The 11,380-nt window shown below is 42.5% G+C and overlaps 1 long non-coding RNA gene across 1 annotated transcript; it reads left to right on the top strand.

The window, feature by feature from the left end:
* The first annotated feature begins 10,097 nt into the window (after nt 1–10,097).
* On the top strand, nt 10,098–11,133 carry LOC106815852. The gene is made up of 2 exons (XR_001394798.1): nt 10,098–10,465; nt 10,783–11,133. It is a non-coding gene; the product is annotated as an uncharacterized LOC106815852 (long non-coding RNA).
* The last annotated feature ends 247 nt before the right edge of the window (nt 11,134–11,380 follow it).

Below are 11,380 nucleotides of genomic sequence, written 5' to 3' on the forward strand. Positions count from 1 at the left end.
GCCTGCTCAGAACATGTAAGAAATAGAAGCAGGAATCTGATGGCGAACAATCACATATATATTATTTACAGTAAAACACCAACGCCTGGCAATAGAATATCTATGTGAATATCATTCCTTCTGAAGTGCGTGCGTGGATAATGTTCTATTGCGCATAGCTCCTATGTAGGCCCGCGTGCCACAAACGCGGCTCCATGCTGATCGTGCAGCTGCGAATCGATACAGATCACGCTCACGGAGTTTACCGACACTGCTCAAATATTTGCTACAGGTGTAGGTTGTCACCTTTTAGCGTTCAGGAGGACACATGCACCGACTAGAACTGATATCAAAGATAATTATATATATATATATGTATATATATTATTATAAGATAAGATATATATATATATAATATTATATATAGCATATAACAAAATTCAAAGCATAATTAGTTTATATTAGTATATATGTTCATATGTTTATATAGTTATATGTTTATAATTTAGGCCCTACTATGATTATATTATTTTAATGGCCGATGTGTCTGTGATATAATTATCGTGACCAGCGCCGGTGTCAATCGCTCGATGTCATCCGGGCATTCGATGACATTAATATAACTAAAGGATTAAATCCGACAGCTGAAACCAATAGTCAGCGTGGTAGACACCAAAGTTCCAATCTGATAGAGAAAGTAGACTTCGTTCTCAATCAAACTCGGCAGACGACATTGTTATCACTCTCACAAGACCGTGCTGCCTTGCTGTCAAACGTTATAGAGTAAGTTACGTAGAAACTCAAGCGGCAAAAGTTACAGAGCCAGGGCCGTAGCCTCTGTGGAAAGACAATGGGGCAGCTGCACCCTTAGATTTTTACAGCAAAATTAAAATCTAAGCTTAGCTAATAACCGTAAATAACCCTAACGTAATTTTTTTGGTCACTTATCCGTGAAAGCCTTGTCTCAGACCCACCACCTCTACCACACTATGGACGTAGATCAAGAGCTGCGCCCGTCGCTCATCATTACACAGGTGAGTCATGAAATTCCCCCCTTAGGAATTTGCTCAGCCTACGGCCTTAGGTTAGGGAGCTAAGACAAAGTTAGGGAGTAGGAAATAGGTAACCACGTTACACAGCAAGTTAAATGTTAAAAATACAAAACAGGTTATGTAGCTCAGTTAGAGAGTTGGAAATAATTAACTAAGTTATACACAGCAAAAATGTTAAAAATACAAGATAGGTTATGTAGCTCAGCTAGAGAGTTGGCAATAATGAACTAAGTTACACAGCAAAAATGTAAAAATACAGATAGGTTACGTAGCTCAGTTAGAGAGTTGGCAATAGGTTACACAGGAACTTAAATGCATGGAATACAAAGTCAGGTAAGTGGGACAAAATCAGATGATTAATTAAGCAAGTTTCACACTACGTTTAACGACAAAGCTACAGCCTTTTATAAGAGCCAAATTATCGAGTAACACGTGCAGTAAGATTAGTAATATATGTAAAACAACAGTATATGAAACCTACCTGAGGCGGAGCTGCACAAACGCCGCGGTGGATGTGACGAGGACACTCCCGGTAATGCAGCCGACAGCAGTGGTAACGTCATCGGCACATCACTTACATTTATAAGCAGGTGAACGCGTGGCTGCGCAGACGCGGTGTAACCAGTGCCGGATTAACCATTAAGCAGACTAAGCACGTGCTTACGGCACCAGGGCCAAAGGGGGCACCACAAAGTTGGGAAAAGGGTGAAAAGAAAAAAAAACTAATAAAGATTTGTACTTCCCAGGTTAGTCCGAGCGACGCAGACCCCAGCAATGGGTTAAACCCCAGTAATGATTCAAAAAAGACCCCAGTAATGGTTAAACCCGCACCCTCAGATTAGCAAAGCGTAGTTATAACGTCTGCATTTGTGGACAATTCCCAAGTGTACCAAAAGGGTGGCATGAACAACACTTTGTCTACAGAGCTTCAGCAGTTTCATTCATATGTTCTTCATAAGTTTAAAACAACCAAGAAAACATCTTTTCACTCACAGGGAAACTTTACAACACAATTACAGAAGACAAACTAGGGAGTGCCTTTCCAAATGTTGAAATTGCATTAAGAATATTTTTAACATTAATGGTCACCAACTGCACAACAGAAAAGTCTTTCTCACAACTGCAACGTGTGAAAAACCCAAATAGATCAGTTATGCTTCAAGAAAGACTCGACTCACTGTGTATATTAACAATTGAAACAGATATTCTGAGAAGTATTTCTTTCGAGGATGTTATCAGTGATTTTGCGAAAATGAAATGTAGAAAAATGCCTTTCAGGTCATGAATATTGGAACTTTGATACATTTAACTTGTGAAATAATAAAATAGATGTTGTATTGCATTTTTGTAGAATTTTATGTAGCCCAAGCTTGGCTTAGTTTGTACAGTATACAGGGGCGGATCCAGGGCTGAAGCTAGACAGTATTTTTCCAGATTTTAAGGGCACATCCCCCAAAATGGGCATGCCACCCCACAGCTAGTGGGCGCCATTAGGCGCGGAAGCACATGGCGGGGGGTCTGGGGGCCTCCTCCAGGAAATTTCAAAATTTCAAGGGTCCCTGGGCACAAAAATGAGCACATTTGAGCCCACATTCAGTCAAGCAGCAATAGCTAAAAACCATAATATGGAATTTTATTTCTGCTTCATTTTGCCTGCGCTTTGCATACCAGCAATTAATGCAGAATGATTCAAGCACTTCCCTTCTTTTTCAGATATCAAAGCTAGTTTTGTTACCATGTAAAATTTTGATTTCCTTAGTCAATGAATCAGAAGAAAAAGAAAACAAATAAAGACCATAGCCAAATTCCATCAAATTGTTTTCTGTATTTTTTACAGGGCACTTTGAATCTAGACCGTATTTCCCAATATGGCAAATACGGTCTGAATCCGCCCCTCTTATATTGTGTTATCATATAAATAAATTTTTGTACTGCTGCAACTTGCATTGTATATCTGGCCAGACAGGTCAACAACTAAAATGGACTGGGTCAGTGTGGAAAGGAGGGGGGCACCAAGATTGGTCAGTGCTTAGGGCACCAGTGAGCCTTAATCCGCCGCTGGGTGTAACCGTCTGTCCCCTTGCCTGCCTTGTCCTTCACTCAGCCGCCTTCTTTTTGTACCGCCCTCAGATATTTTCCCTGATGCCTTTCCACAGTCTTCCTCCACTCACTCCCTCAGCAAGCTATATTATGCAGCTTTCCTCATGCAGTCCGTACTGCACGCCTAAAACGGTGCTCGCGCATGCGCAATATCTCCCGAGAAGAATAATATTGTGCAAAAATTATGCATTTAAAATGAAGAGGGGGTATTCTAGCATAGATTTCTATGGTAAAATTCCATTATTAGACCTCACTTAAGAAATAAGACGAAGACCTTGCATGTAAGGGCCCGCTGAATATACCAGTCAGTACACAATCTGGCTAGGTTAGTAAGTTAGCGCATGCGCAATATCTCACCAGAGGAGTTATATTGTGTGATGATTATGCATTTAGTATGGCTATTGGGGGTCTAAGCATAGATTTCTGTAATTAATTGTTATGAGTAGACCTGTGTTTATAATTAGGAGAGCGCCCTAGCCTGCAGGGTGCAAAACCCCTACTTCATGCCCTCCCGCCCTTCCGCTTGCATGCCTTTTCCTTCACTCAGCCTCCTTCTTTTTCGACTGCCTTGAGATATTTTCCCAGGTGCCTTTCCTCAGTCTTCCACCCCTTTCTCCATCAGCATGTTATATTATGCAGCTTTCCTCAGTCCGTACTGCATGCCTAAAACGGTGCTCGCGCATGCGCAATATCTCCCGAGAAGAATAATATTGTGCAAAAATTATGCATTTAAAATGAAAAGGAGGTATTCCAGCATAGATTTATATGATAACATTCTATCCTTAGACCTTATTTAAGAAATAGGACGAAGACATTGCATGTAAGGTCGCCGCTGCATATACCAGTCAGTACGCAATCTGGCTACGTTATTGTGTTAGCGCATGCACAATATCTCACCAGAGGAGTTATATTTTGTGATGATTATGCATTTAATATGGTTATGGGGGGTCTCAGCATAGATTTCTGTAATTAATTGTTATAAATATACCTGTGTTTAAAAATAGGAGAACGCCCTAACCTGTAAGGTGCAAAACCCCTACTTCATGCCCTCCCGCCCTTCCGCTTGCCTGCCTTGTCCTTCGCTCAACCGCCTTCTTCTTCCAACGCCCTCAGATATTTTCCCTGCTGCCTTTCCTCAGTCTCCCACCCCTCACTCCCTCAGCAAGCTATATTATGCAGCTTTCCTCAGTGGGTACGGCACGCCTGAAACGGTGCTCGCGCATGCGCAATATCTCCCGAGACAAGTAATATTTCGGTCGGGATAAGGTTTTTAGATTGAATCTTAAGTCGATTCGTCATAGGGGTTGCAGCGATATAACGATAGCTCAAGCTTCTGCTAAGGTTGCGGATTCTAAGATAGTCTCCTATGTTGTGTCTAATTCAGGCTCAAACCTAATAAAGCTGCCGTGCAATTCTATTTTGGGAGTTTTTCAGGTTAATAGACGGCGTCCAATGGCATCCTCACTTTCAGTCACTGCTCCGCTTTTGGAGGTGGCACCCTCATGTGAGCAAACTTCCGCAGCAGCTGTTTCTACGCCGTGTGACGTAGGTTTCTCAAGTGAGTTACAATTTGAGAAGTCGGTTAGCCATGTTACTGATACGGACCAGTATGCTTCGTTACTTGCTTTCTTAAATAGAAATGCAGTCGCCTTTGCAAAGTCCAGTACGGACTTAGGTAGGACTCACATTACGGAGTTCTATATAGAAACTCAAGATAGTCGACTGATTTGTTCTAAGCGCATGCGAAGATTGTCGATGAGAAAGTACAGGAGTTTTTACAAGCTGGTTTAATTCGAGAGTCATGTAGTCCTTGGGCTTCCCCTGTTATTCTTGATCCGAAAAAGGATTCAGATTGGAGACTGTGTATTGATTTTAGGCGTTTGAATGCTGTTACGGTTAAAGATAGTCATCCTCTCCTTTTAATCGACGACGTGTTACACCAGTTGGGAGGTGCGCGTGTTTATTCTATCCTTGATCTCTGTTCTGCATATCACCAGATGCCAATTGCTAGGAAGCATCAACATAAAGCGAGTTTCGTCACACCCTCTTGTCAGATAGAATTTTACAGCTCTAGCATATGGTTTAACGAACGCGCCGTCTGCATTTCAAAGACTTATGAATAGTCCATTCAGAGTACTGCATAATTTGGTGGGAAATTTCGTCTTAGTATATATTAACGATATAGTTATTTATAGCCCTAATTTCGATACCCACATCGTACACTTAAATCGTGTCTTCGCTCGTTTGAAGGAAGCCAATATAAAGCTTAAACTTGTTAAGTGTTTTTTTCTTTGCGCTCGTATTAACTTTCTAGATCACGTGATAGATAGCGAGGGAATCTGCCCAAATTTTATGAAAGTTCGAGCTGTGGCCGAGCTGCAACCGCCGACGACGTCTAAGGGGGTTCGCCAGTTTCTAGGTTTGTGCGGCTATTACCGTAAGTTTGTCCGTAACTATGTAAAAATTGCACGCCCACTCACATTATTAACAGCTAAAGCCATTTGCTTTTGTTTGGACTCCTAGTGTTCAAGCTTTATTTGATACATTGAAATCTGCTCTTGTTTCAGCACTTATACTAGCACTTGCAGCGCCAGATCGTGATTTTGCCTTATACTGTGATGCGTCGTCGCACACTGTGGCATTGGTATTAACACAGATTGCTTTGGATGGAAAAGAGCATGTAATTATGTATGTTTCTAAACAGCTTACAGGTCCGCAGTTGAACTGGCCAATCGTGGAAAAAGAGGCGTTCGCAATAGTATATTCGCTGACACAATTACCTCATTTCCTCTTAGGAAATCGATGTATCGTGTATTCCGATCATAAACCTCTGAAGTTTATACTATCAGCTAAATCACTCACTAATGCTCAATTGCAAAGGTGGGCTGTTATTCTTTCATAGTATGATTTAAAGATGCAATATATGCGGGGAAAATTTAACGAACAAGCTGATGCGCTATCACGCCTGCAGACGTCTCTGGGGTCCAGTTTCGTTGATGACGCAATGGAGCAATTGGACGAAATGTGTTTTTTGGTCGACGCAATAGAAAATGAACAGCCCAGCGATGTTCTTGTAACGGGAACCGATACTCAGGCCACTGAGACCCTAGTTCCACTAACTGATCCTAATCACTTTCGTTTATTACAGCAGCAGGATTTGAACTTGGCACTAATTATCGATGTTTTACAGAAGCCACGGATTTCGTTACGATAGTTGAAGCTTGTAGAGTCATATTACATGGAGGAGGGTTTGCTTTGTCATTTGTCAACACAGACAAAGGCTCATATGCTTCGTTGTCAAGTTGTCATACCGCGTGTTTTAATTCAAGAGGTTATTACTGCTTGCCATTCTGATTACGCAGGTCATTTGGGATATGATAAAACGTATAGCAAGATAGCTGAGCGCTATTACTGGCCACGCATGTACCCGCAGATATTGAATTTCGTTAAGTCGTGTGTACCTTGTAATTCTAGGAAGCTGCGAAAAATTAATGCACCATTGCATGAAGCCCATATCCCAACGGCAGTTAATGAGACAATAAACATAGATTTGATTGGTCCACTTCCGATGACAGATAGAGGAAACAGATATATAGTGACATTCGTTAATTTATTTTCGGCGTATCCTGAGTGTTACTGTGTGTCAAATAAGTCTGCAACAACGATAGCAGATTTGATAATTAACTCCTATATCTCTACTCATGGTTGTCCTTTGCGTTTCTTAACAGATCGTGGTCTCGAATTCTGTAATCATCTGATGAAACGCATCTCCGATACATTTCGAATTCACCACGTTAAAACAGCACCATTCTACCCTGCATCCAATGCTGTTTGTGAAAGGTTTCACAAAACTTTAAATGCGTTACTAGCCTGCGTTATTGACCGGTTACATGTATCGTGGGATGAAAAGTTAGACCCTATTTTATTTGCGTATCGTACAGCGCAACACGCTACTACGGGCACAACTCCATATTATTTAATGTATGGGAGAACGCTTGCCTTACTCTTGAATACGTTCTTGCGTCTCCGTGAACGTACGTATGCAACTGATCCTGTGTCTGTTAGGTTAGATACCATGCGTGAAGCCTGCACATACATGCATAAACATACAAAGCACATTCGCCAGCGAAACAAACGCTTATACGATCGACGTGCTAAAGAACAGAAATTTCAGGGCAGTGATGAAGTCTATTGGTATAATCCGACGGTTCCTGTGGGCGCTTCACGCAAACTCGCAAACTATTGGCGCCGTATTTTGTGGCACAGAAACAGCTCTCGCCGGTGCAGGGCCGTATTAAGCATGTGCATAAGGCAACAGTGCATGATGTAAATGTCGATAGTTTACGCCCAGCATATCCGACAGGTGTTTGGCTCGATTCCAAGGCGGTCTCTGGCCCTGGCATGCAGACAACGCGTGCGCGCCCTCTTTGTCAAACGCGTATAGTAGGTGCAGCTGATCACAGCACAGCTGTCCACAACTACGATGAGGATACAAGTTCACAGCACAGTTCTCAATGGGAGGCTGAGGATTTGATTCCTTTAGCCACATTGCGAGATCATATCGTTAAGTAGTGCCATGCTTGTGTACATCTTAATGTTTTAACCCTTATCTCGGTTACAGAATAATGGCATTCGTGCTGTGTCTAGCACTTATGGGCTTCTCATTGGTGGCCGCTATGCTTCAACCAACGACGGGTGCTCTTTTTGTCAAGCAAGGTCGCCTCGCAGTGTCACACGATTCCTGGTTGCTACCCTTCTCAGCTATCACCTCAGCGTTGAGTACTTACCTTATTAAACTGGGTGACGAATTGACTAATCTAGAGACACCTTCGTCCTTGTATAAAATGGTTACTGACATGCCTGTGTACTCCACAGAGGCTTTTGCACATGATTTGTAGACTCATTTAGAATGGTTTCAGAAAAAGTATGCTTTTTTGAGTGCACGAGTGCATGACATGCATTCGCTGCATAATCTTCGAGCTAAGCAGGCTCTAATAGCTGGAGTGGGTAAATTGGCTAAGTGGCTCTTCGGTAGTGCTACAGATAAGGATATCGAATATCTGCAGTCCCAACTTTCCAATCTACAACTGTCACAGTCGCATCTTTCGGCAATTATGGATGATACTCTTACTGTTGTTAACTTAACGCGAGTTAATACCGAATTAAACTCTAAAGTATTGCAGGATGTCATTGATCATACTGATTTTATAGTGGATCGAGTTTAACACATTACGAGGGAGCTCGCTGATTTCTCGGGATACACCTTGCATGAATTTAAATATTTAACTCGCATGTATTTTGCAATTAATGGCTTAACATTAGCTTTTGACCAAGTTCAAACTACGTTGGATGCAATTAGCGGTGCAATCGATAGTTTAATTGCCGGTCGTATATCACCTGATTTGTTACCACCTCATCAGTTGTTAAAGATTTTAGAGGGAATACAACTGGCCCTTCCTCCTACAGTACAGCTGCCTTACCCACCAGCTCAGGCTTTATTAAGGTATTATGATGACATAGAAGCCTTTGTTATTCCTACGAGGCATGGGTTTTAAATTTTAGCTACGATTCCTTTACTTCAACGTGATTTTGTTTTTGAAATTTATAAAATTTTAACACCTGTTTATTTACCAGGTTCAAATTCCTCGACATCGGTTGCTGCTCGATATGCACCGCCCCATCATTACTTGGGGGTTAATCCAGATCAGGAGTATTACATAACACCTGACAGCCAGGACATTTTAATTTGTATTCAGGAGCATCGTGAACTCTGCCCATTGAGTACACCTGTGTACCCAGCATCGGCTGTGCACTCTTGTGAAATGGCACTGTTCCGTAATTTCACACATGGAATAATTGATTATTGTACACGTACGGTAACATTTTCAGTTTCGCCAGTCCCCACCGCATATTACTTGGCTGAGGATCATTGGTTGCTAGTTACGCCATTTCCTTTTCGAGTAACAGTATCTTGTTACGATTGTGTTAGGCAGCCTGACACTAATTATTAATCAACAGATTATAACATTGCAGGCTGGATGTAAAGCACATTCAGATTATTTCCATTTGCCACCTTACTATGTTTATCATTCCGATGTTGATGTAGCCTTGCCATCGATAGAGGCGCTTGCTTTTCCGGACTTACCGCAGATTTGGCATCATTTTTTTACTATTACAGGACACTCTACGGCTAACATTTCGAACCTTATGCCTTGCATGCGTGATATTGTTCCAGATGCCTTGTATAATAATAATGATTTGGATATTGCTTTTGCTAAATTAGCAGATGCAGTTAAAAATAACCAGCCGTTTCCCATGGCTTCAGTTGATGATAAATTGCGTTATGTAGGGAATATTCAAGCACGTATCCATCATACCACTACGTATGCGGTACTGGGATTTTGCTTGTTGGCAATATTGATATTAATCTTTATCATCCGTCGATTTGGTTGTAAGGGATGTACGCCTCATCGCCAGGAGGACTCCTTCCCAGTTACGCCTCTGCATTTGCAGCCGTTTGCTGTAGAGCCACCACCAACACCACCACTGCTGCCCCCTATGTTACATTCTATGCAGATTCCACCACTAAGAATCCAATCAGAACCTTATTATGCTACCCCTTTTTTAAACCCTGTCTTAGAGCCACATACGCCGATCACAATACGCATGTGAGATGTGTTTGAGTCAGCTGAGTGAGTGTTGTTCAGTTGCTGAAGTATGCTCGCGTTTTTTTTCTATTTATTAATCGCTGGTCATGCTTGCTAGATTACTTTTGTAGAAATGTTGTGTTGTTCTGACTGTACTCTGCGTAATTCTTTCCTTACCTTTTCAGTAGACCTAGTAGCTCTACTTGTTCACGATATGCACATGTGTTGTCACAGGAATCAGATATGGTTTGATTTAGAGTATATTTGCAAGCCAACATTAAAATCTTGTGAGATTTTCTTTTCGTTTAAATTGTAACAACCATGTTACAAGGCAACCCCCCCCCCCTCATGCGACGCGGGCTCCCCGCGTCGCTACATTCATTCGACGTCGCTACATTCACTCTACGGCGTTGCCCCTAGCAACCGTGGGCGATCAATAGCTGTGTATCCATGAGTATCCGCGTATGTATGTGTATCGGTATGTGTACCTATGTGTATCTACGCTAGCATTCTATAATTGAGTTACCACCATGAGTGCATGGCCGGCATTCTGTAATTGAGTTACAGTGGCAAGTGCCGCTAAGTGACCTATCACTTAGAAGGCACGTGACCAATTAGCCGGCGCAGTAGTAAGGGATAGCGAATCCTCGGAGGAGTCCAATAATGCAGTTAGCGGGTCTCTTTGAGGTCCGAGAGGATCCTCGGAGGGGGCCCGGTAATNCCCCGCGTCGCTACATTCATTCTACGGCGTTGCCCCTAGCAACCACGGGCGATCAATAGCTGTGTATCCATGAGTATCCACGTATATCTATGTATATCTGTATGTGTATCTATGTATATCGACACTATCTGTGTGTGGCCGGCATTCTATAATTGAGTTACAGTGGCGAGTGCCGCTAAGTGCCCTATCGCTTAAACAGCACTTGGCCAATTAGCCGGCGCCATGGTGAGGGATAGCGAATCCTCGGAGGGGTCCGGTAATACAGTTAGCGGGTGTCTTTGAGGTCCGAGAGGATCCTCGAAGGGGCCCGGTAATGGGATTAGCGGACGCCTTTGAAGTCCGAGAGGATCCTCCGAGGAGTTCAATAATACAATTATCTCGAGCCCAAGAGCTCGGAAGGATGGACGGCGCATGCGGGGCGCATGCGTGGTTCGCGGTCGTGCCCGCGTATATAAGGCGGAGCACAAGGAAAGTCGGGGAATGCTCGCCCAGCTCTAGACGCGACCGCCTGTGTATTGTAACAGTGAATCAATAGTGAATCTAAATTAAACAACATCAGTCATGGTATATATTCTTTGACTTGTCTCTTACCTATGTCTTTTGGCTACGAGTACGACATCACTATATACAACTATCAAGTAACGTTAAAACGCTGCGTTACACTAGCGTTGTATGGATATACGCTGTACAATGGTCCGTAGTAATTAATTAGACTAATCGTGCTTCAATAAACTTGATTATAGCTATGACATGTGTCTATGTGTATCTAAATTTCTAGAAGTGTAACTCAAATCGTTCGCGCCATATGATAGTTTAATTGTACACTTTCTTACCGCCCATAGCCGTGCGTATATTAACCTGTGCGATACCGCGCGTAGATA

Source organism: Priapulus caudatus, unplaced genomic scaffold (genome assembly GCF_000485595.1).
Source record: "Priapulus caudatus unplaced genomic scaffold, Priapulus_caudatus-5.0.1 Scaffold1217, whole genome shotgun sequence".
Lineage (NCBI taxonomy): Eukaryota > Metazoa > Priapulida > Priapulimorpha > Priapulimorphida > Priapulidae > Priapulus > Priapulus caudatus.